This window comes from Salvelinus alpinus, chromosome 39, assembly GCF_045679555.1.
Source record: "Salvelinus alpinus chromosome 39, SLU_Salpinus.1, whole genome shotgun sequence".
NCBI lineage: Eukaryota > Metazoa > Chordata > Actinopteri > Salmoniformes > Salmonidae > Salvelinus > Salvelinus alpinus.
In genome coordinates, this window is record NC_092124.1 from 1,118,365 (window position 1) to 1,143,337 (window position 24,973).

General features: G+C 43.1%; 1 protein-coding gene across 6 annotated transcripts in view; it reads left to right on the forward strand.

Moving 5' to 3' along the window:
* Positions 1 to 7,166: 7,166 nt before the first annotated feature.
* LOC139566946 (tripartite motif-containing protein 2-like) overlaps positions 7,167 to 24,973 on the forward strand; it is a 54,586-nt gene continuing 36,779 nt past the window's right edge. For 2 of the 6 annotated variants that reach the window (XR_011673191.1, XR_011673192.1), the window contains exon 1: positions 22,386 to 22,646. The gene's annotated coding sequence lies outside the window, so the exon portion shown is untranslated. Of the gene's footprint in view, positions 7,297 to 12,759; positions 12,883 to 22,385; positions 22,647 to 24,973 lie in introns of those variants that run through there. The other 4 variants (XM_071388332.1, XM_071388331.1, XM_071388330.1 and 1 more) reach the window with 4 other exon arrangements.

Consider the following 24,973-nt stretch of genomic DNA (forward strand, 5'->3'; position numbering starts at 1 on the left):
CGAAGTCGAGGATTGGTAGGATGGTCAGTTTTACAAGGGTATGTTTGGCAGCATGAGTAAAGGATGCTTTGTTGCGGAATAGGAAGCCAATTCTAGATTTGACTTTGGATTGGAGATGTTTGATGTGAGTCTGGAAGGAGAGTTTACAGTCTAACCAGACACCTAGGTATTTGTAGTTGTCCACATATTCTAAGTCAGAGCCGTCCAAAGTAGTGATGTTGGACAGGCGGGCAGGAGCAGGCAGCGATCGGTTGAAGAGCATGCATTTGGTTTTACTTGTATTTAAGAGCAGTTGGAGGCCACGGAAGGAGAGTTGTATGGCATTGAAGCTCGCCTGGAGGGTTGTTAACACAGTGTCAAAAGAAGGGCCAGAAGTATACAGAATAGTGTCGTCTGCGTAGAGGTGGATCAGAGAATCACCAGCAGCAAGAGCGACATCATTGATGTAAACAGAGAAGAGAGTCGGTCCAAGAATTGAACCCTGTGGCACCCCCATAGAGACTGCCAGAGGCCCGGACAACAGACCCTCCGATTTGACACACTGAACTCGATCAGAGAAGTAGTTGGTGAACCAGGCGAGGCAATCATTAGAGAAACCAAGGCTGTCGAGTCTGCCAATGAGGATGTGGTGATTGACAGAGTCAAAGGCCTTGGCCAGGTCAATGAATACGGCTGCACAGTATTGTTTCCTATCGATGGCGGTTACGATATCGTTTATGACCTTGAGCGTGGCTGAGGTGCACCCATGACCAGCTCTGAAACCAGATTGCATAGCGGAGAAGGTGTGGTGGGATTCGAAATGGTCGGTAATCTGTTTGTTGACTTGGCTTTCGAAGACCTTAGAAAGGCAGGGTAGGATAGATATAGGTCTGTAGCAGTTAGGGTCAAGGGTGTCCCCCCCTTTGAAGAGGGGGATAACCGCAGCTGCTTTCCAATCTTTGGGGATCTCAGACGACACGAAAGAGAGGTTGAAGAGGCTAGTAATAGGGGTGGCAACAATTTCAGCAGATAGTTTTAGAAAGAAAGGGTCCAGATTATGTAGCCCGGCTGATTTGTAAGGGTCCAGATTTTGCAGCTCATTTAGAACATCAGCTGACTGTATTTGGGAGAAAGAGAAATGGGGAAGGCTTGGGCGAGTAGCAGAGGGGAGGGCAGTGCTGTTGTCCGGGGTAGGGGTAGCCAGGTGGAAAGCATGGCCAGCCGTAGAAAAATGCTTATTGAAATTCTCAATTATAGTGGATTTGTCGGTGGTGACAGTGTTTCCTATCTTCAGAGCGGTTGGAAGCTGGGAGGAGGTGTTCTTATTCTCCATGGACTTTACGGTGTCCCAGAACTTTTTTGAATTTGTGTTGCAGGAAGCAAATTTCTGCTTGAAAAAGCTAGCCTTGGCTGTTCTAACTGCCTGTGTATATTGGTTTCTGGCTTCCCTGAAAAGTTGCATATCACGGGGGCTGTTCGATGCTAATGCAGAACGCCATAGGATGTTTTTCTGTTGGTTAAGGGCAGTCAGGTCAGGAGAGAACCAAGGGCTATATCTGTTCCTGGTTCTAAATTTCTTGAATGGGGCATGCTTATTCAAGATGGTGAGGAAGGCATTTTTTAAAAATGACCAGGCATCCTCTACTGACGGGATGAGATCAATATCCTTCCAGGATACCCCGGCCAGGTCGATTAGAAAGGCCTGCTCGCTGAAGTGTTTCAGGGAGCGTTTGACAGTGATGAGTGGAGGTCGTTTGACCGCTGACCCATTACGGATGCAGGCAATGAGGCAGTGATCGCTGAGATCTTGGTTGAAAACAGCAGAGGTGTATTTGGAGGGCAAGTTTGTTAGGATGATATCTATGAGGGTACCCGTGTTTACGGAATTGGGGTGGTACCTGGTAGGTTCATTGATAATTTGTGTGAGATTGAGGGCATCAAGCTTAGATTGTAGGGTGGCTGGGGTGTTGAGCATGTTCAAATTTAGGTCGCCTAGCAGCACGAGCTCTGAAGATAGATGGGGGGCAATCAGTTCACATATAGTGTCCAGAGCACAGCTGGGGGCAGAGGGTGGTCTATAGCAGGCGGCAACGGTGAGAGACTTGTTTTTAGAGAGGTGGATTTTTAAAAGTAGAAGTTCAAATTGTTTGGGAACAGACCTGGATAGTATAACAGAACTCTGCAGGCAGTCTTTGCAGTAGATTGCAACACCGCCCCCTTTGGCCGTTCTATCTTGTCTGAAAATCTTGTAATTGGGGATGAAAATGTCTGAATTTTTGGTGGTCTTTCTAAGCCAGGATTCAGACACGGCTAAAACATCCGGGTTGGCAGAGTGTGCTAAAGCAGTGAACAAAACAAACTTAGGGAGGAGGCTTCTAATGTTAACATGCATGAAGCCAAGGCTATTACGGTTACAGAAGTCATCAAAAGAGAGCGCCTGGGGAATAGGAGTGGAGCCAGGTACTGCAGGGCCTGGATTCACCTCTACATCACCAGAGGAACAGAGGAGGAGTAGGATAAGGGTACGGCTAAAAGCTATGAGAATTGGTCGCCTAGAGCTACTAGAGCAGAGAGTAAAAGGAGGTTTCTGGGGGCGATAAAATAGTTTAAAGGAATAATGTACAGACAAAGGTATGGTAGGATGTGAATACAGTGGAGGTAAACCTAGGTATTGAGTGATGATGAGAGAGATATTGTCTCTAGAAACATCATTGAAACCAGGTGATGTCATCGCATATGTGGGTGGTGGAACTGAGAGGTTGGATATGGTATAGAGAGCAGGGCTAGAATCTCTACAGTGAAATAAGCCAATAAACACTAACCAGAACAGCAATGGACAAGGCATATTTACATTAAGGAGAGGCATGCTAATCGAGTGATCAATAAGGGTCCAGTGAGTAGAGGTTGGTTGGGGTCGTGGCGATCCAGACAGCTGGCCGGGTATATGGCTATCGGTAGCAGCATAGGATGGAGGTCTGTTTGTAGATACCTCGTGCGTTTCCGTCGGTAGGTTAGTGGGGTTCCGTGTAGTGGGGTTCCGTGTGGTAGAGGGGATCAATCCAAATTGGCAAAATAGATATAGTGACCCAAGGAAAAAAATAAAATAAATAAATAATAATAATAATAATAGTTGTCCGATATACTTGTTCAAATAGCAGCCGATAAGACAGCTAACGATTAGCGGGCCTCAGATGAGCGTTCAGGTAACGTCGGGACGGAGGTGCCAGTTGGATAAATCCCTCGGGCAGATAACGTCGGCAGTCAGTCGCGGTAGTCAGTCGTGAAGGCCCGGTGGGGTTCCGTATCTGCAGCAGCAACAAAAGAAACGGGTCCGGATGGTGATGGAACTCCTCAGCTGGCTAGCTCCAGAATGATTTGAGTTTGCTCCGGGGTCGACGTAAGCCAATAGTCACACGGTTTGCAGCTAGCTAGCTGCGAAATCAAGGTGCAAGTGTCCAGAGCCTGCAGCTGGAATCCGGGGAAACTGAGAGAAAAAGAGTCCCGGAATGCTCCGGTCCGAGTCGCGTTGCACAAAAGTGCCGGTAGATTATCGAGCTAAAGGAATAGCTGATGACCACTAAACGTGGGCAGCTGAAACACCAACGCTAGCCAGCAAACTGGCTAATTTCGGGGCAGCTACAGATTAGCTTCTGGCTAGCTATCGGAGTAGCTTCTGGTTAGCTTTCAGGCTAGCTTCTGAATTAGCCCCTGGCTAGCTTCCACGATGGATTTTCAGATTGAGGTAAATAATACTTTTTGTAATTGGTGAAGCGGGTTGCAGGAAAGCTTTTGCAGGAAAGCTTTTGTAGTTGAGTTCTTGGATAATAAAATAAATAAAAGATATGCGAAGAATATCACTTGGTGGGGTGCTTGAGTGCCTGCCACTGCAGAGAGACGGGCATCACTCTCTGATGTCCGGTCATATTAGGTAGGTTCTTGTCTTCATTACCATGGTTGGAGTAAGGAGGGCATTGTTTTTAAGGGTGATAGGCAGTGACATTTAAGAGACTGTGAGGATGCAGGGTGATATGAATTAGTGATAGTGCTCAAAGTGAGATTGCGTAATTCCAAGATATCCTGTGATGAAACAGACAAAAACATATGTATTACCCCTGTCATCATTATAATTATTGTCCCCCACTATCAGGTAAGACCCAGATACAGACCACGTCAAATAAACAATAGTTATATATTCCAACAGGGGCAGGCAATTGACAGGTCAAGGCAGGCAGGGGTCAGTAAATCAGAGGTGGTGCAACGGTACCGTACGGCAGGCTGGCTCAGGGTCAGGGGCAGGCAGAGTGGTCAGGCAGGCGGGCTCGGAGTCAGGACAGGCAAGGGTCAAAACCAGGAGGGTGAGAAAAGAGAGACTGGGAAAAAGCAGGAGCTGAGACACAAAACGCTGGTTGACTTCAAAAACAAGGCAAACTGGCAACAGACAAACAGAGAGCACAGGTATAAATACACAGGGGATGATGGGGAAGATGGGTGACACCTGGAGGGGGGTGGAGATAATCACAAAGACGGGTGAAACAGATCAGAGTGCGACACCCACGAATAAATCGGGGAGGTTACTGTGGATCTGTCTCTGTCCGTTAGTATGTTCGTTCATTTGTTAGTCACATGCGATAACTTGGGTGAATGATGCATCTTGCAATAGAGATCCGGCATTTACAAAATGACACAGATTGGCCAGATGGTGGTGCTATAACAAGCGATTGAAAATACAAACTTTGAAAGTTCACGCCCCTCACCCCGTTTAACCTAAAGTCATGACATTAAGTATATTAGTCCCTCTCCTCACAAGGAACAAATTTGCGTCAGGGACCCATAAGGTGCGTCATGGATTTTCCGCAATTTGGAATTTTGGGGAAAATACTTCAAACGCTACTCTTCTGGCAGCGAATGACCAATATGCAATGAACTTGAAATGTGTCATCTATGGACAAAGTTCTCTCAACGCAATATTTTCCAGACTAGTACCTAAAACAACATGGCCGCTATTGACCAATAAACATTCACTTGGGTGGGGTCTGGCATCTAAATGCATAGGTCAAGGATATTTGTATTGGAACAATATTTGGTACACATATTGCAAACACTGTCAAGACTAAACATATACAAGAACATGTCAAACTCACGGTGGCGCTATAATGGGCACATCTCTTGATCTGTTTGACTGAGATTTGGCACACATGCTCAGGGATTTGAGTCTAGCTAAGCCACATGATATCTCAGACACCACTGGGAGGATTTTGACAAAACGTGGGTGAATGTCAAGTCTTGCCATAGAGATCGATAATTTACAAAATTACAGTGATTTGACCAAGGAGGTGATGCGTCATTCATGGGGGACGACATGTTTACTGTTGCCTTGTTGCAATTGTTTAAAAAAATGTATTTTAAAGGGTATACATAAAGACAGAACATAATAGACAATAACAAAACGTAAATACAGCATCTAGTACAAAAACTAAATTCACTAAATACATTTAGACATAGAGTATGCATCAATCAGCCTCTGTCATCATTACGTTCCAAAATTCGGTGCTCCCTATCTTTCCTTATCATAAAATTGTATCTTTTTAACAAATGGCCTGGGACGTGGACTGATCTCAACAGTGGACCACTTTTGTGAAACTTTTATTTTGGTGTCAATCACTCCTTTAAGTTGTCATTAAATGTCATTGACATGGAGCAATGGTAAACCATGAATTAACATTGATGTAAAGCTCTTCGCATGATGGCCCACAAAATCTTTCTCCTAATATTTGTTATTGTAACTGAAAAATGCCAAATAAAAGTTAATTCAAAGTCATTATATCGTCTCCCGTTTTGGTGGTTTCAATTGTATGTTACTTTGTAACTGTAACATTGATAAGATTCCTACAAAATGATCTGCTTTTCATAGACAAGTATTCTTAGCGTGGTTGTTAATATATTTTTTTTAAATCCCCGCATAGGTATTTCATCTTGAACAAAAAGGATATTTTGTATAGAAACACGTCTTTATTTAAAAAAAAACTGTTTTAATAATCATATCCTGCTGGTGAGTCAACGTTTTAATGCAGAAGGATTGTTACTCAATTATGAGGAATTTTTATCTCGTTACAATATCCATGTTACACCAAGAGAGTTTGCCATAGTCTTTGATGCTATTCCATCTGGGACTCTCGTTGTTTGGAGGTGTAACCAGACCTCACCTTCTTGACCTACCCTCGCTCGCTTAATCCAGTTGACTCTCCAATAGGACAAATGTGTTTCTCCTTGCTCCCTCAGAACAACAGATCTATACGTGCTTTATTTCAAAGGGATATTGTATCCTTTCCTTATGTCACAACTTACTGGAATACATTTGTCAGTAATATCTGTTGGAAAAAAAGTATGGTTACTACCACATAAATACCTGCTTGGTAACAAGGTCAAACATGTCTCTTTCAGAATTATCCATAAATATGACCCTGCGAATCATTACCTGAAGAAACTCAAAAAAGACATTAACATTAACTGTACTTTTTGTGTTGAGCATCCAGAAACAGTTTCGCATTTATTTTGGCATTGTCTACATAAAGAAATTATGGAAATATATTCAAAGTTTTATAATTGTTAGTATTCTTGATGACTTTTGCTTTTTTTTATGGGAGAATGTGCTGCAACTCTAAAATGGATAAAGAAAAACAATTTTACCCCACAAATCTAATTGTTCTAATCGCAAAATTGCATATTCATAAATGTAAATTCACTACGAAAAAAATAATATTTTGATTTGTTTAAAACTTTTTGGGTTACTACATGATTCTATATGCGGTATTTCATAGTTTTGATGTCTTCACTATTATTCTACAATGTAGAAAATAGTAAAAATAAAGAAAAACCCTTGAATGAGTAGCTGTTCTAAAACTTTTCACTGGTTGTGTATATAAGATTGATCATATAAATATGTGTATGTTAAAATAAAATAGAAAACAAACAAACAAAACAGTAAATTCTCCACCCTCTCACCCCCCAAAAATAATCACAAAAGCAGCATGCACTTGAATAATGAATGAAATATAGTTAGTTTATTTTTGTACATCTGCTGTGACCATCCAATGAATATTGATAGTGTTTTAAAGCTGCTTGGGTTAATTCATGTGTGTATTCCGCTAGCATTGCCTCCCTGTCTCGCTTTTTTGTCAGATCAGATTTTTCTTTAATGCTGCAGTTTAGATTCAACCCACTGCTTAATTTCCACTGAAATTGACAGAGAAGGCAGAGGGCGCACAGTTTTTGCTCCTCTCTCGTAGATATTGCCCTGAGCATACTGACTGACAAAACGTGAGTATTTCTCAGGTTATTCCTGGAGGGGTACTCTGAGATCTGTTCAATGTGTTCGTTGTTTGGTGCGTTATTGTAAATGATTGCAAATCGTTTTATCAAACGATGCATGTAGTCTAGAGCGCATGCGTGGGACACATGCGTTATTGTCCGAAGATTGTTTCAGTTGCATATGTTGAAATGTTGTTTCAGTTACTCTCATCACTTGCTTTATCAGCACAAGAAAGCAATGCGTGTCATATGCAGTCTTGTTTGATTTAATATATATAATATATTTAATAAATCAGCACTCCTACTCTGAGATGCTTGATCCATACAGACTGGAGTATGTAGGCCCATACAGACTGGAGTATGTAGGCCTGCGCTGGATTAATGCTATGTAAGCATTTTAGGTTATAATTTTTTTGTACGCCTTGTTTTTGTTGAATCGTTTTACTTGCAATGGTCATAAAAGTGATTGCTTCAGCTTACTTATTTCACTACTCAGTCATTGTCGGTTGCTGGGTAAGATGGTATGTCTGTGGTTGCACGTACTACTATCTAATTGGCTGTTTTCTTTCATTTAGACTCATTCGTGAAGTTTGTAAGAAATCCAGGCATTCTTCCATTCATCCTGTACTTTGGTATGCTCCAGTAGTCTTCAATAATCAATAACGTTGCTTCAGCCACGGCTTCATACAGTCATTCAGTTTACATTCCTTTTCCTCAGACCCCCCAGTTCCTCTAAAGAGATCGTGTCAGTGAACGCACTGTAAAGTCTTGTTACATAAACACTCTTTTCATCTCTCTCTCTCTCTTTTCATCTCTCTTACTCTGCCTCTCTCTCTCAATTCAAAGGGATTTATTGGCATGGGAAACACGTTTACATTGCCAAAGCAAGTGGAATAGATAACAAACAAAAGTGAAATAAATAAGTCTGAAATGAACAGTAAACATTACGTTTCAAAAGAATAGACATTTCAAATGTTATATTACTGGCTATGTACAGTGTTGTAACAATGTGCAAATAATTGAAGTAAGAAAGGGAAGATAAATAGACAGATAAATATGGGTTGTATTTACAATGGTGTTTGTGCTCCACTGGTTGCCCTTCTCTTGTGGCAACAGGTCACAAATATTACTACTGTGATATTTCACCTAATAGATATGGGAGTTTATCAAAATTGGATTTGTTTTCATATTCTTTGTAGGTCTGTGTAATCTGAGGGAAATATGTGTCTCCAATATGGTCATACATTTGGCAGGAGGTTAGGAAGTGCAGCTCAGTTTCCATAGCCAGGTCTGCCTACGGCAGCTTCTCTCAATAGCAAGGCTATCCTCACTGAGTCTGTACGTACATAGTCAAAGCTTTCCTTAATTTTGGGTCAGTCACAGTAGTCAGGAATTCTGCCACTGTGTACTCTCTGTTTAGGGACAAATATCATTCCTGTTTGCTTTGTTTTTTGGTTAGTTCTTTCCAATGTGTCAAGTCATTTTTTCATGATTTGGTTGGGTCTAATTGTGTTGCTGTCCTGGGGCTCTGTGGGGTCTGTTTGTGAACAGAGCCCCAGGACCAGCTTGCTGGGGGGGCTTTTCTCTAGGTGCATCTCTCTTTAGGTGAGGGCTTTGTTATGGAAGGTTTGGGAATCGCTTCCTTTCAGCTGGTTGTAGAATTGAATGGCTCTTTTCTGGATTCTAACAATTAGCGGGTATCCACTCTCTCGCTCTCTTTCTCCCTCTAACCCCCCTCTCTCCCCATCTTTTTTCTTGGATGGCTACCCACCAGACTGTGGCAAAGTCCTCCCTGTGACATCAGTGGCTCATCAATGCAGTGACTATTTCTCAGAAACCGGAAGTAGCGTGGGACGGGTGCCACAGTATGGTAGCCGGACGTGCGTTCCTCCACTACTGCACCAGTGCAGTGCAGCCCCAGAGCTGGACCTGAGAGATTGTTTTGCTCTTCTCATGGCCTACATATATTGTATTTTGGGGAGATTGTATATGCAGTGTTTCTCATTTCAGGAGTCGGGAGAAGTTGCCCTTAGACACTGATCTAGGGTCAGTTGAACTTTTTCTCCAATAATGGTTAAGGTTAGGATTAAGGGTGGTAATACCCAGGGGGTGCAGGTTTTTGTTATTTCCTAGTATTAACACACCTAATTAACTTCATCGAGAGCATGGTGATTAGTTGAGTTGAAAGGTGTGAATTGAGATCGTACTGGGCTGGAACAAAACATTTGCAACCCTGGCGGTTCCCTCCAGGAATGTATTGAGAAACACCTCGACGTGTATATAGTCAGGAGGAAGGTACCAGTCACTATGCGGTTCACTCCTTTGTATGGGCCCTCGTAGATTTTAAGGATCGGATGGGTATAAGAAAGTTGCAGTAGCGCTGCATAGCCTTCTGGTTAGCTAAATGACATATTTCTTATTCACATTATCCACTCATCAGATCTAAAAGTGACACACACACACACATTGGAGAGGTCGATAAGACTTAGTGTCTAGGTTAATCTCTCTATTGCATGCAGTGGATATCACAATTGTTCATACATGTTGCTCAAACCATGCGTGGCATTATAGCCTTTCCTCCCAAACATGGCAGTGTTGATTGTTTGTAGTGGCTCGGCTACTGGACAGTTGACCACTTATTGACTTATCCAGTTTGGACACAGCCTCTGGGCCCTAAAGGCTTACAACACTGGTGTCCTTTGACATTTGGTGACCCGTGTGGGGATGTGGGTCGATGGCAATGGTTGCTGCTGGAAGCCAGGCTGGTTCTGGCTGGGGCTTGTCAATGTGCAGGGTGACTAGCTGGAGGTAATTGGTTGCAACACACACACACACGCTTATAAATCAGACACACACACACACAGACTCACACGCGCAAATACCGACTCACAACAAGTGTATTTCCCACTCATACCAGTAGGGGATGTCAATGACTCACAAAAGGAGAATGAGCTCATAAATCAATGCATGAAATCCACCATTGTAGAGAAAGTCTCCCACACACACCTTCACAACAATAAAAGAGATGGTTACCTAGGGTCAGTTTTGCATTTCGCACAGTAATGGTTTAATGTAAGGATTGGGGGAGGGGAAGCTGATCCTAGATCTGTAGCTAGGTGAAACTTCACCCCCGGAGCATGATGTAGATGCTGGAGGTATAACACTGGAGAGTTCTCTTGCTGTTTGTGATGCAGTGTATTATGAGTGACACACACACACATTGGAGAGGTTAAAGTACATTTTAATATGGTGGTGCTGGAGACATATCAGCATGTCATTCACGGGTGGCCTACTACCCTCTATACTGTATTACATACATACGTGCATACATACATACGTACATACATGCGCACACACACACATACAGAGAATAGCTTGTTTCCATGGCACCCATAATGTAATGGTGTAAAGTGGCGTGCTCCTCTGAAAAGGAAATGGGTTAATGTACCCTGAAAAGATGGCTCGTAATTGATTACATTCAGAGAACCAATAGAGTAGATTTAGGAAAAGTTAATGGACTAATGAGTTGTCTTAGCGAAGAAGATAGTTGTCGTAAATGGATGAGCGCTGCCTGCCCGCAATGCTTTACCTAGGATAATCGTGTGTGTGTGTTTGCTTGCCTGTGTGTGCGTTTTTCTGTCTGTCTGTCTCTACATGTCTAGGTCTGTGTATGCGTACAGTAGTTCCAAGGCTCTCATCTTGCAGCCAATCCAAGCATGAAATAGCATGTAAGCTCTCTGCCTGTGCCCCAAATGGGCTCTGGTCAAAAGTAGTGCACTATATAGGGAATAGGGTGTCATTTGGGACGGAACCTCTGTTTCTCTCTCTCTCCAAGCAGATTTAGACCATCTACCTTCACTTATCTCATCTTCCGCTGAGGCCAACATATGTGAGCTTGCATACATTGAAGTGGCTCCTAACCACTGAATCCTGATCAGATAATGTTCCATCCACATCATGGTTGAGGTTAAAATGGAGATTATTTTTTGTATGGGAAGGGTGATTCTAGGGGTTGGTCTCAATAGTCTGTGGATTCCTCTCCTTGTTTCCTGCCCTTATTTTGTACTAATCTCCAATCAATGTGGTGAGTGTCCACCCAGATTTCGCTTTTGCCCGCCTAGTCATTTCATGTCAGTGTAGATGAAGGAAAGGAGATGAGGAGAGGAAGCTATATTTAGACTATTGAGATACACTCCAGACACCAACTATTTCTATCTTTCACACTTGCTGTTGTATCCCAGTAAGTGTGTGTTTGTCTTCCGTAAAGAATCCCTTCTACTATCTATCAACACAGAGGCTAGCTAGGCTTTATACACACCTCTGTTGAGTCAACCAAGTACACTTTGTCCCAGTGTGCTTAAGTACACATTGTACGCTGTATTCTGTGATGTCATGATGTTTTATGTTTTCCTAGGGTCACAGATAGAAATGAGCTATTTGGCTACATCTGATGAAATACAGTTCTTGTGCATGGTCCCCTGACAAATAAAATAAAAATGGGGTAAACATTGTAACTGTGTATGTTATTGTAGGTTTGTCCTGGTTATGGCAATGTGATGATGATGCTAATAGGTCATAGTAGGCCTGTGTCTCCATAGACACAGCCTTATTCTAAAATGGATTCAATCGTTTTTTTCCCCTCACCAATCTATGCATAAACCCCCATAATAAAAATACTAATCTCTGGTTAGTGAATGGTTTGCCAACCATCAGAGGTGTGGAGAAGACCATGAAACCGTAATGGGGGAGAACTCAACGACCGCTTGTTTGGTTTTGAGGGCTAATAGGGAGTGATGTGTTTACCCCCACTCCTCATCAGGGACTTTATGTAGGAGTCCTGAAGTTTAAACCAGTTAAAAGGTGCCTGATTCATTCAGTACTGTACTATATACATACATTTATGTGAAATAGGTTCCCATACTGGTTCTATCATAGTGCTTTTACCTTGGATTGAATAGAACTGAAATAAATAGCTTGACTATCATTTTCACCCGGAGAGTGAGTATAAAACACAAACATTGTAAATACAAATATCATCCCTTTATGCAAAACATGCTCTTCTAAAACATGACATTCAAATCGACAGTGGCTTCCGGCATGTCCTGTTTGTTTTCCCCTCTCCTCTCCTCTTTTTACACATCCCTTCCTCTCTCCCTCCTTAACTTGTGAAGTCTGTTGTTTTCTGCCTTTGACGCCTCTGGCCCTGTGGGGCTACAAGCCAAACACACACACACACACACACACACACACACACACACACACACACACACACACACACACACACACACACACACACACACACACACACACACACACACACACACACACACACACACACATACGTGTGGTTGCCCCCAAGCCTCACTGAGCTCTGTGATTGGTCAGTGCCTCTCCCCTGACAGCGCCCCCCCCCCAACCCCCCCGTCTGCGCTCAGCTGGTGGCTTTTCTGTCAGTCTGTTTGCTTTATTGTAACATCTCCAGCCGCTTATACACACAGAGATGAGAGGGTTTATGTGACAGGGAGATGTGTGTGGACGTTCTCACATACCGAGAGGGAAGAGAGGAGATAGAAACAGAACAGACATGGAGTTCAAGTAAGTGGTGTTTTCTGGGTTTGGAGAAGGGAGGATGGAAAGAGAGAGTGAGATGGAGAAAGGGAAAAAAGAGAGATGGAGAGAGGGGGGGGGGGAAGGGACATTGACAGAGAGAAATGAAGAAGGGAGGAAGTTGTATTATCTGTGTGATGTCTCCTTTGGGGTGATAGTTGGGTGAGTGTGTGTGAAGTCTACATGTATGTCACTAAGTGTGTGTCTCTGTAGGTCTGCCCCTCTAGCACAAACAGTCAGAGATAATGAGTTGACTAGACACATACAATGTCAAGGGAAAGATCCATAGTTGACTTCCTCATTTCACTCAAATACCTTATATCTCTTGAAATATTACTGGAATCATTTTCTTGAATAGGAACATCCTATCACAACACTATGAGCAATGGTGTGGTGGCTGAATGTCGAACTTAGATTTTACTGTGTGTACATGTGTGTGTGCATTCGTCTACAGTATTTTTGTTTGTCACTTGCAGTTGTTCTCCCATTGTGTGTGTGTGTGTTGAGTTTCATCAGCAGGGTCAGGCTGTAGACTAACGCCCATCCGAGGAAACCAGACACTGATGATACATTGATAGGAGGAGGGCTGTGAGAGTGTACGTGTATCCCAAATGGCACCATAGTCCCTATATAGTGCATTACTTTTGCCCAGAGCCATATGGGCTCTGGTCAAAACTAGTGCACTATATTGGGAAGAGTGCCATTTGGGACATGGCCTATGTATTGATTGCTGTGGTGATGAAACTTGATATCTGGCAGTTACACTGGTTCACTGTTCATCATGCAGACAGTTGTGGGCAGCTATGGGCTACAATGGGTGTGGGGCTCTGTAACAAGTCAAGCCCTGAAATCTTCAGTGGGTTATGATGCGATACGATCAAAATTCCATCCAGAGTATAATTGGAATTGAATATGCTATTTTAATGATTATTTCACAATTTCATGGGAGTTCATCTTGCTTGGAATATATTTGGGAATTAATGAACTATTTTGTTGAGGTCTGCTTTCTATTTCATCTATATCTTCATTTCTATTTCCCTTATTGTTCCATGGACTGTTTTCTTTATATCTTTCTGATATTCTGATGGTTGATATTGAGCCAAGTGGATTATACTGTGTTCATGTTAGCTCTGAAACGTTTACCCTTTTTATTTGCATTTAGCACATTTGTGATTGAGTTTGCGTCAAAAAACATGAAAACATGCAAAACCCATCACAGTTTTTGCTCTGTACTGAACGTGTTCTATCTTGAAAACTTTTACTGCTGGCGTGCATTGTTTTGGGGGGGGTAGTATTAACAGTGGACTAATTAACAAAATGCCAAAAGACAGTTTTTCAGTAAAGTGATCCTTTAGCAGTACTGCTTCTCAGTCTCGCAGATGCAGTGTATTTCGTGGTATGGCTGACTGGTCAGTGAGGGCTGAACTGGGAAGTGTATCTGACTCTGGTTGACAGATGTGCAAAGTCCATGTTTTCTGTTGCCCTGACGCTAGCACAGTTGCAGGCCCTAATTTAAGGTCACTGGAACACACGCACGCGCACACGCACACCCACACACACACGGATGCTTCTCATTGCCATGTCTGCTATCCTCAGACAGTGCTGTCGCTAGATGCGCAGAGTGAGTGTGAGCCACTGAAGGAGTACCATTCTGAAGCACATCCCCTTTCTCCATGTTATTGTCATGGACAAACCGTATACACAGCCAGCAAAGGGGAAAACAATGTTCGGCATTGAGTACAAAGAACAGTAGGCAATGTTAGAGTATTCTTTTCAGTAAAGCACGCATACCGGTATATAGCTATATTCCTCTGACTGCCAGGGAGTGGGAGAAGAGATGCGGTATATTGAGCATTCAGAACATTCCCTGAACTGCTTGGGGTCAACATTGCCCAGCAGGCACAAACATGGCTGCCGTGGCATTACGTAACAACATCTAATAACATCATGATGCCTTTTGGTTTGAACCGCAATGACCAAAGCATTGCTCTATAGCTGTGGGTGGGAGATGGTGGTATACTTGAGGGCAGTGGGGGTGGGAGGATGAGATACTCTACCATCCCCCTTCCTCTTCCCTATATCTCCATAATCCCTCATCATCCCATCCCTAATGTATGGGCCCAGTGGATGCTTTAGATTTGTGTGTGTGTGTGTGTGTGTGTGTGTGTGTGTGTGTGTGTGTGTGTGTGTGTGTGTGTGTGTGTGTGTGTGTGTGTGTGTGTGTGTGTGTGTGTGTGTGTGTGTGTGTGTGTGTCCACGCACAGAGCGGGGGTGGGGGACTCAACGCACCCTTTCCAACAGTAAACACACATTGAACCGACAAATCCCTCATTGAGATGAAAACACCAAGGTATAGATAGCCCAGATGAGGATTATCCTAACAATTTAAGCAACAATTTCAACATAATAGATTTAAAGGGACAATCAGCAGTGAAACAATTACAAAGCATACTCCCTGCCAATTTCGATTAAAAAGCTGAGGGATGGGGCAGGAGAAATATAATCACTCTCAAATTCATAAACAAAACTATGGATGCAAGGACTGACCAGCCGTGATATCAAAAGTATAGTTTTAACCATGTTTTGACGCTATGCAGTGTTTGTTTACATTTATTTTGTTTACACACATTGGCGTAAAACAAGCTTTTATTTTGGGTTCTGAAGGGGATACGACAGTTGAACCAAGCTCATGAGGTTAAGTTATATTGAATGTACAGTGCCTTCGGAAAGTATTCAGACCCCTTGACTTTTTCCACATTTTGTGACGTTACAGCCTTATTCTAAAAATGTATAAAATAATTTTTTCCCTCATCAATCTACACACAATACCCCATAATGACAAAGCAAAAACAGTTTTTTATAAATGTTTGCACATTTATAAAAACAAATAAACTGATATTACATTTGCTTAAGTATTCAGACCCTTTACCTTGTTGAAGCACCTTTTGGCAGCGATTACAACCTCGAGTCTTCTTGGGTATGACGCTACACGTTTGGCACACCTGTATTTGGGAAGTTTCTCCCATTCTTCTCTGCAGATCCTCTCAAGCTCTGTCAGGTTGGATGGGGAGCGTCGCTGCACAGAAATTTTCAGGTCTCTCCAGAGATGTTCGATCGGGTTCAAGTCCGGGTTCTGGCTGGGCCATTCAAGGACATTCAGAGACTTGTCCCGAAGCCACTCCTGCATTGTCTTGGCAGTGTGCTTAGGGTCGTTGTCCTGTTGGAAGGTGAACCAATGTCCCAGTCTGAGGTCCTGAGCGCTATGGAGCAGGTTTTCATCAAGGATCTCTCTGTACTTTGCTCCGTTCATCTTTGCCTTGATCCTGACTAGTCTCACAGTCCCTGCTGCTGAAAATGCTGCCACCACCATGCTTCACCGTAGGGATGGTGCCAGGTTTCCTCCAGACTTGACGCTTGGCATTCAGGCTAAAGAGTTTAATCTTGGTTTCATCAGACCAGAGAGTCTTTAGGTGCCTTTTGACCAACTCCAAGTGGGCTGTCATGTGCGTTTACTGAGGAGTGGCTTCCATCTGGCCACTACCATAAAGATTGCCTTTCTGGAAGGTTCTCCCATCTCCACAGAGGAACTCTATAGGTCTGTCAGAGTGACCATCGGGTTCTTGGTCACCTCCCTGACCAAGGCCTTTCTCCCCCGATTGCTCAGTTTGGCTGGGCGGCCAGCTCTAGGAAGAGTCTTGGTGGTTCCAAACTTCTTCCATTTACGAATGATGGAGGCCACTGTGTTCTTGCGGACACAGTGGCCTCCATAAGATCTGTGCCTCGACCACAATCCTGTCTCGGAGCTCTACGGACAATTCCTTCGACCTCAAGGCTTGGTTTTTGCTCTGACATGCACTGTCAACTGTGGGATCTTATATAGATAGGTGTGTGCCTTTCCAAATAATGTCCAATCCATTGAATTTACCACAGGTGGACTCCAATCAAGTTGTAGAAACATCTCAAGGATGATCAATGGAAACAGGATGCACCTGAGCTCAATTTCAAATCTCATAGCAAAGGGTCTGAAAACTTATGTAAATAAGGTATTTCTGTTTTTTATTTTGAATTACAGTTGCAAAAATGTGTAAAAAGCTGTTTTTGCTTTGTCATTATGGGGTATTGTGTATAGATTGCTGAGGATCATTTAAAAAAAACTATTTTAGAATAAGGCTGTAATGTAACAAAATGTGGAAAAAGTCAAGGTGTCTGAATACTTTCCGAAGACATTGTGTACATATTTAGTTGTCTTCTTCAAGAATCAATGGGTACATATCATTAATTTATAAATCCCAAAATGAATGTAGCAACTGCAGATTGCCCTTTTAAGGAATAATTACATATGCTATTCGGCGCTGTGGATTCTATAGTCACTGATAATAGTGGTAGATGCCTCAAAGATTGCATCTGCCTCACAAACTGGCTAAATGGAAACTGGCTAGAATAATTCAATATAATGAAAAAGACCTGCTATGTTGGTTAGATTCATATGCTCTAATTGCTCTGATAAGTGGTCTTGTGCTAATGATAGGTAATTTCTAATTGTGTTTTGTAATTGCATCACTATCCTGCCCAATTCATCTGAATGATAAGTGCTTTGTGCTAGTTGTTGATCTACAGCAGTGCCAACGTTTCAGGATTGTTGTAGTCTTCATGGACTGTTGTCATTCTCATTGTCCATTTAATTATAGACCAATGCTATAATTTAGCTTTGTTGCCTTCCATTGAACAAGACTTGTATTCCCCAGTTAACGAAGACTAATCTTAAATCAAATGAATACTCACAGAAATGGCTGTTATTTAACCCAACACAAATGACACCCAATTTCCTATGGTTGCACAACTTTTGACCCCATGGGCCCTGGTTAAAGGTATTACACTATGTAGGGAATAGGGTGCCATTTGGGATGCACACTATAACGTAGGAGGACTTTAATGTCAGCCATTAAGTCCATAATGTCCTTTGACATTATGGTGATTTCAGAGCCCAATTACAATGCGGGGGCCCCGGTCGTTGCTCGGGTAACAAAGTGCACAGCAATTGGGCGGGTGTGTCCATTTATGTTCCTTGTTTGCGTGGCCAGTCTAGCCGTGGATAATATGTACCCCAGCCAGGTGAAGTATGTGTGTGTGTTCTGTGCATGAGTGTTTGTTTGTGCCTGCATGCGTGTTTGTGTGTGTGCTCGGTATTTGGCACTGCTAGTAAACCCAAGCAATAAAAACCTGTTAGGATTCCCCTTTGGAACACTGGGCCTCTTCTAACACACACTGTCTACAGTTCTGAAAAGAATCTCTCCACTCACTGAAAACCAAGCCATGTGTCTGTATACGGTCTCAGACAGTTAGTTGGTGTGTTAGCATGATGCTAATGCTACTAGTGATTTCATTATGGGACGTTGGGCCCTCTGCTCTACCCTGTTGTGTCCCTTTTAGTCATGTGTTTGCGTGACGGCGTGTTTGTGTCCCCATCGCACACTGGTTTACGTTTAGAAAATGTCGCCGGCGTCACCGTTGTGATAGCATGACAAAGTAGTTTGTTGTTCCCATGGAGCGAGAGAGGGAGCGTCGGGGGAAACCGCTGAGGTCAGTGCTCTGGAAAGAGCTGTGGGATGGAAAGGGTAGTAGTGCAGAGCTGAGTATTGACATTGGGCCATATTACGCCAGTAACCTCCGGCCAAGACTTAGAGGGACGAGACAGGGCTGCACACATACACTGCTTTCCATTGAGATGAGTGAGTGGTATATATATATATATTCTCCTACATGTCCAGAGGAAAACTACAAACAATGCATGCAGGGCAGAATTAGGCAAATATCCACTAATAATAAAAACTCAAAAAAGAGCAATTAAGTTTTGGAAACATCTAAAATACAGTGACCCCCTCTCATATCATTACCAAGCCCTGCAATACCAAGAGCTGAACAAAGAAAAGAGTCCCCTCATCCAGCTGGTCCTGGGGCTGAGTTCACAAACCTGTTCTACTAACACACTGAAGCCTCAGGACCAGAACATCCAATCAATCAGGATAAACCAAATTACAACACAGTCAAAACAAAACTATATTGCTTATTGGGAAACACAAGCACAAGCACAGAGCAAAATGCAGTGCTATCTGGCCCTAAATCGACAGTACATCGTGGCTAAATATTTGACCATGGTTACTGATCAAAACTTTAGAAAAACCTTGACAAAGTACAGGCTCAGTGAGCACAGCCTTGCCATTGAGAAGGGTAGACACAGGAAAACCTGGCTCCCTGTAGAGGAAAGGCTGTGCAACCACTGCACAATGGCAGAACCTGAGACGGAGCTGCATTTCCTGACAAAATGTCAAAAATATAAAACAATTAGAGAGTGTCATTTCCCCAAATTTGAAACTCTTATTCAAGGTTTCAAAGACCTCTCTGATGAGGATAGGCTACCCGTCCTGTTGGGGGAGGACGCAGAGAGCTGTGGGTTGGCAGCGCACTACATTGCTGCCTGCCATAAGTTGAGGGACAGTGTCTGACAAACCAATCAACCTGCACATGTCCTTTACTGTATGTTTATTGTTATTGTTGAATGTATGGTTATTTTGACCCTTGGTTATTGTTGTTACTGTTGTCCCGTTGACAATTTTGATTCTCATTTTTACATTGTAAACAAGCTTTGGCAATATGTACATTGTTACGTCATGCCAATAAAGCAAATTGAATTGAATTGAATTGAATTGAATTGAGAGAGAGAGAGAGAGAGAGAGAGAGAGAGAGAGAGAGAGAGAGAGAGAGAGAGAGAGAGAGAGAGAGAGAGAGAGAGAGAGAGAGAGAGAGAGAGAGAGAGAGAGAGAGAGAGAGAGAGAGAGAGAGAGAGAGAGAGAGAGAGAGAGAGAGAGAGAGAGAGAGAGAGAGAGAGAGAGAGAGAGAGAGAGAGAGAGAGAGAGAGAGAGAGAGAGAGAGAATTATGGATTTCTGTTTAGTACAGGTCAGGGACCCTTGATGAAATTCTGTTACCGCATTTCCATTACAGGGTGTAAATCCACTTCAGTTAATGTAGTTCAATAACCAAAATATATATTTTTCAAAGTCAATGTGTCATGTCATAGCTGAATCCCTATTCTTTCTGCAAACATCTTTGAATCTTAATTCGGAGCAGATATTTAAAATAGATCTTTTAACATGGACTGAAGGAGATTTTACCAAAATTCTCTCACCAAACTTTTCCTCTGCACAGTTCTTCCAGTAAATGTGTTTTTGTAAAATGTTCATTGTAAATTGTTAAGAGTAGTCGTTGTGCATATTATTAGATCAAAAAGGCAACCTCAATGGCACAAGGCATGCATGTTAAACTATGAAATCAATGGTTTTGTTTGGCATATATTTTTAAGTGAAATATCAGCGACTCAATGCAATTCCGTTACCGTGGAATTGCCAATATCAGGCTATCCTACAAATCCTTGCAGAAAAACATCATTATTTTGCCGTGCATGTTCCTGGCATTCCACATGCGCATTTTGGCGCAGTTACTAATGTGTTGATGACTCCTCATTCTGAGCTGTATAGCATGAGCAGCAAGAACCCTTTTGAAAGCCAGATAATAAGTGTACGGCCCAAATGGCACTATAGAGTTGGGCCCTGGTCAAAAGTAGTGCCTCCGCACTATATAGGGAGTAGGTTGCCATTTGGGACTGAGTCTTTGTGTGTAAAGCACTGGATTGGAACACTCAGTATGCTACGCTATGAGCCTATGGCTATGGGTCAAGTGAGTTCTGATTCAGACCCACTAAAAGAGGAGAATCCTTTCGTTGAATGCAGTGTCTTGTTTAGCGGATTATTCTCTTTCTTTTCAACCCTGTTTTGTCTTTGCGTATGCTCTTTTTTCGGGCGGCATTAAGGTATAAGAATCTGCAGCAGCATAATGGTACCGGGCAAAACACTTCTGTCTGCACTTCTTGGAAAGGAGACGGTGTTTCTTGGTGTGATGCGTCTCAACTTGAAATTTGCGGGCAATGAATTGGATCTACGCTTGTACAATTGCCCTTATTGGTACAGCTCACGCAATTCACTTCGATAAAAGCCTTCCCAGTCCGTCCATCCATCCATCACACATGACCTGATTCTAATTTCTCTAGACGTCTACTAGCCTCCCACGCATCCTGGTGATCATGTAGTACTGTCCAGAGCCGTGGTCAAGTGGGTAACACTCCTGGCCAGGACATGCCTCCTCACTGGAGACCAGGCTTCAATCCCCATCTACACTCTTCCTACTGTGTCTCCTTTTTATCTCCCTATCGGTTTCATGCTATCGAAACATACTAAAGATAAGAGGGAAATTCTTGCCCGAGTACCAGTCTGTGTGTACCATCATGCCCCTCCTTGGCATGACAAGGACCAGGCTAGTGGAATTCCACTTTCCTTTTTAATCATAGTACATAGGGACCTGCTCAATGAGGTGACAGTGTCACCCTAATAATGAACTAAGTGGGGAGTGAGATGAAACCTGGTGTTTCATTACGCAAGAGCAAAGAGGGTGGTGTGTCCCAAATGGCATCCTATTCTCTACATACAGTCGTGCACTCCTTTTGAACAGGGACCTGAGGGACTATAATAGAGAATGGGATGCAGCCCAAGTCTATGCAGAAGGCTTGAATTGTCACGTGCATACTGTCATGTTTCTGGATGCCCTCTCAATATTTTGTAGTTCTTCACTGTAAAATGCTATAGGCTATGTTATCTAGACAGAAGCCAGCAGCTTTGCCATATCTTAGTTATTTTGTGATCAGATGAAGTGTCTTGTCATTTCTAATGATCGTACTACGTAGCGAGTTGCTGTTGACCTTAATTCCCCGCTGTCGCTGTTTAATGTTGACATTTGAATGCATGTGTGTGTGTCCGGCTGTGTCTGCGAGTCACAGTCTGCGTGCGTGTTTATCTATGTGTGTGTGTCTATTTGTGTGTGCATGCATTGTGCAATTGAGGCTGCCTTTTTGATCTAGGCCGACTGGCAGCACACTGCTTCTCCGTCTCTCTCTCTCGTCCCGTGTTTCCCAAACTCGGTCCTCAGGACCCCAAGGGGTGCTCGTTTTGGTTTTTGCCCTAGCATTACTCTCTCTACCCTCTCAGCTCGATGCCTGTGCAGTGAGTCAGCAATATGTGTATACACACGCACGCTGCTGCTCCCTTTGACCATGTTAGTTTCCGCCTCATTGGTTGCCGAGCTGACCCACGCCGGCTGCTCCCCGTCTCATTGGTCGCTCTTCAAGATGCCAGCCAATCCGCTCCCTGCTGCTTACTGACGCTGCTGCATCCCGTTCCCAGGATCCTTTGCCAGCTCTTCTGCAGTGAGCCAGCATTAACTTGAGAGAGAGAGGGAGGGATGGGGAGAGGGGGAGGGGGAGGGGGAGTGTGAGGGGGGAAAGAGGGGTATAGAGGGTGAGTGGGAAACAGGGGAGGGAGACAGAAAGAGGGTGAGGGGAAAAAGGAAAAGTGACAGAGGGAGGGAGGAAAGCAACAGAAGGAGGGAGGGAGAGGGGAAGAGATGTAAGAAATTGATTGGCTACGAGTCCAGACATAGGTCCACACTGTTGGCTCTCGCAGTTAATCCTCCTCTCTCACTCTCCCTCCTCTTGATATGTGCCGTCATCTCTTTTCAAGTTTAGCAGCTCTTTAAGCAGCTCGTATTTTCTCTGCTACCTGGACAGGAGCGTCTTTACAGGGCAGAAGCATGCGCTGCGTTTTACTCAGAGGATGACTCGGCGATGGTAGGGCTCCTGCAGAACGTGGTGGGTAAATGGCATGGTGGCACAGTCTTATGTTGGCACGGGTAGCACTGGGTGGGTGACAGTGTCACTGACGATACCGGCTTGGTGGTGACGCCTGTTGATTGCTTCACAGATGCTGTGACTGTGTTTGGGATAGGGATTTTAGAGTGATTCATATAGTGCCTTTGCAATGTCGTCATATAGTCGGGGGATGCACTCTATGTGCTTGAGTAATGGATTTGTGGTTTTGTTTATTGATTTGATTGATTAACATTGGGCATTTTCAAATAGGGTCATTGTTAATGCTGATATCTACAGAACTTAAGGACATTTAACAAATATGTTTTTTTCATGTAAGTTGCACTCGGCTTCTCTGATTGGTGAAGATAATTGGACATCTTCAACAGAAATGCCTGTCAGTCATATTTTGCCTATGAGACTCTGCTAGTGGTATGTTGATGGACTAATCAAGCAGGATTTATTTAGTTGCATTTCAAGCTGCCTTACATAAAGATGATGTAACAGCGAGACCTCCCTTTGTGAGACGACAGGAGCTTTGTATGTGTCCTGTATGTTGTTTGGTGTTGTCTTCGTTGTGTCCTTTGTCTGTTGTGTCGGAGTTATTGTGCCCTTGTTGTGTCTGCGTGTCTCTGTTGTGGCTGTGCTGTGTCTGCGTCTGAGAGAAGGATGTGTGGAATAGTTTCATAGTCACTTTCGTGCGCTGCAAATCCACTTAGCTATGCAGCGACATTTCATGGAATTGATAAATCAGGGAAGGAGCTGGATTTTGATTCATCAAATCGTCTATTTGATTGACAAGGCTTTCGTTGCGCTGGGTTTGTGTTTGCATATACCGGTAGCTTTTTCAATGTAAAAATTGTCATCAACAGTATAGTGTATTTTATTAGATTCCCTTGAGATATTGAGTGTTATGATAAAAAGCATGAGCTGACGCACACCCCAAAATATTCCTACATAACCTGGTCCAAGCATTCATTATGTAACCCTGAAGAAGGCACTGCGTTGCCAAAACATTGGTTATTAGGTTTACCCATTCAATTGTTGGGAGCATATAAGAGTGTGCGCCTTTCTTTCTTTATGTTTGGGTGTTATGGTGTCATAAATATTCGGTGGTATCTCAATACACCATGAACCAGATTGTCATTTTCTTAAAGGTCCCCAGTCCCCACGTGTGGAGAGTTAAGTTGACCCAGGTTGACCCTTAGTAGACCCAGGAAGTGAAAAGGATTGTGTAATGATATCTTTCCAGATAAAGCTTTCCAGATAAATCTAGCTTGATTTGACCTCAAATCACTTTAAAAAAAAAATGTACATCAATCCACCAATTTGGCTAAAACCCACTAAGCTTCAGTTATGTAAAGTTATGTAAATATTGTAGCTTAGATAAGCTAGCGACAGACACTATGAATGACTTCACTTCTGCTGTGTACTGTCGAGTAGTCAGCATTTAAGATTTAAACAAACTATACGGAAAGGGTTACACCAAGGGTCTCCATCCTGGTAGCTATGGCAACGGTATTTTTCCTGTCAAGCTATTTTCTGGCACATACTATACGAGACATCAGCAAGGGAAGGAGAGTCTCCCTCAGGGCCTTTTTCTACAAGCGGCAGAGGCGTCCTGTTTCTTTGCCTGTCTTAAATACATCCTGAGACCGCTAGCTAGCTGACCCACATGTTTTGCTCACTCTGCTCACACTGAGTCTTGTCTGACAAGTGTCCCCTGTCCTCTAGCCAGCCTTGCAACATGTCAGAAAAATTATGCTTTTACTGACTGTGGTAAGAAACTACTATCCTTATGACTGGCACATATGAATCTGATGATTCATGATGACAGTCTAAGAGAAAATGACAAACTGCACGTTGACAATATAAAGACCTATGGTGGTGGTAGCTGCATTAACTTAATTTAATTGAATAAACGTTATTAATAAAGGAAGAAATTGGATTCTTCAAAAAACAGCAACAACATATACATGCATATAATACAGTAGGGTATTTCCATCGAAAAGGACCCATGAACACCAACATGTGAAGTGTCGGACCCCCCTTTGCCTCCAGAACAACCAGGATTCTTCGGGGCATGAAAACGTTGCTCAATTGGTATTAAGAGACATAATGTGTGCCAGGAAAACATTTCCCACTCCATTACGCCACCAACCTGTACCGTTGACACCAGGCAGGATGGGGCCATGGACTCATGCTGCTTACACCAAATCGATGATCATACCACGTTCAAGGTTGCTACGGTCACTCGTTTTGCCCTGTCTTATGTTGTCGAACAGTAACTGAATGTCTCAATGCCTGTCTGCCTGCTTTATATAGCAAGC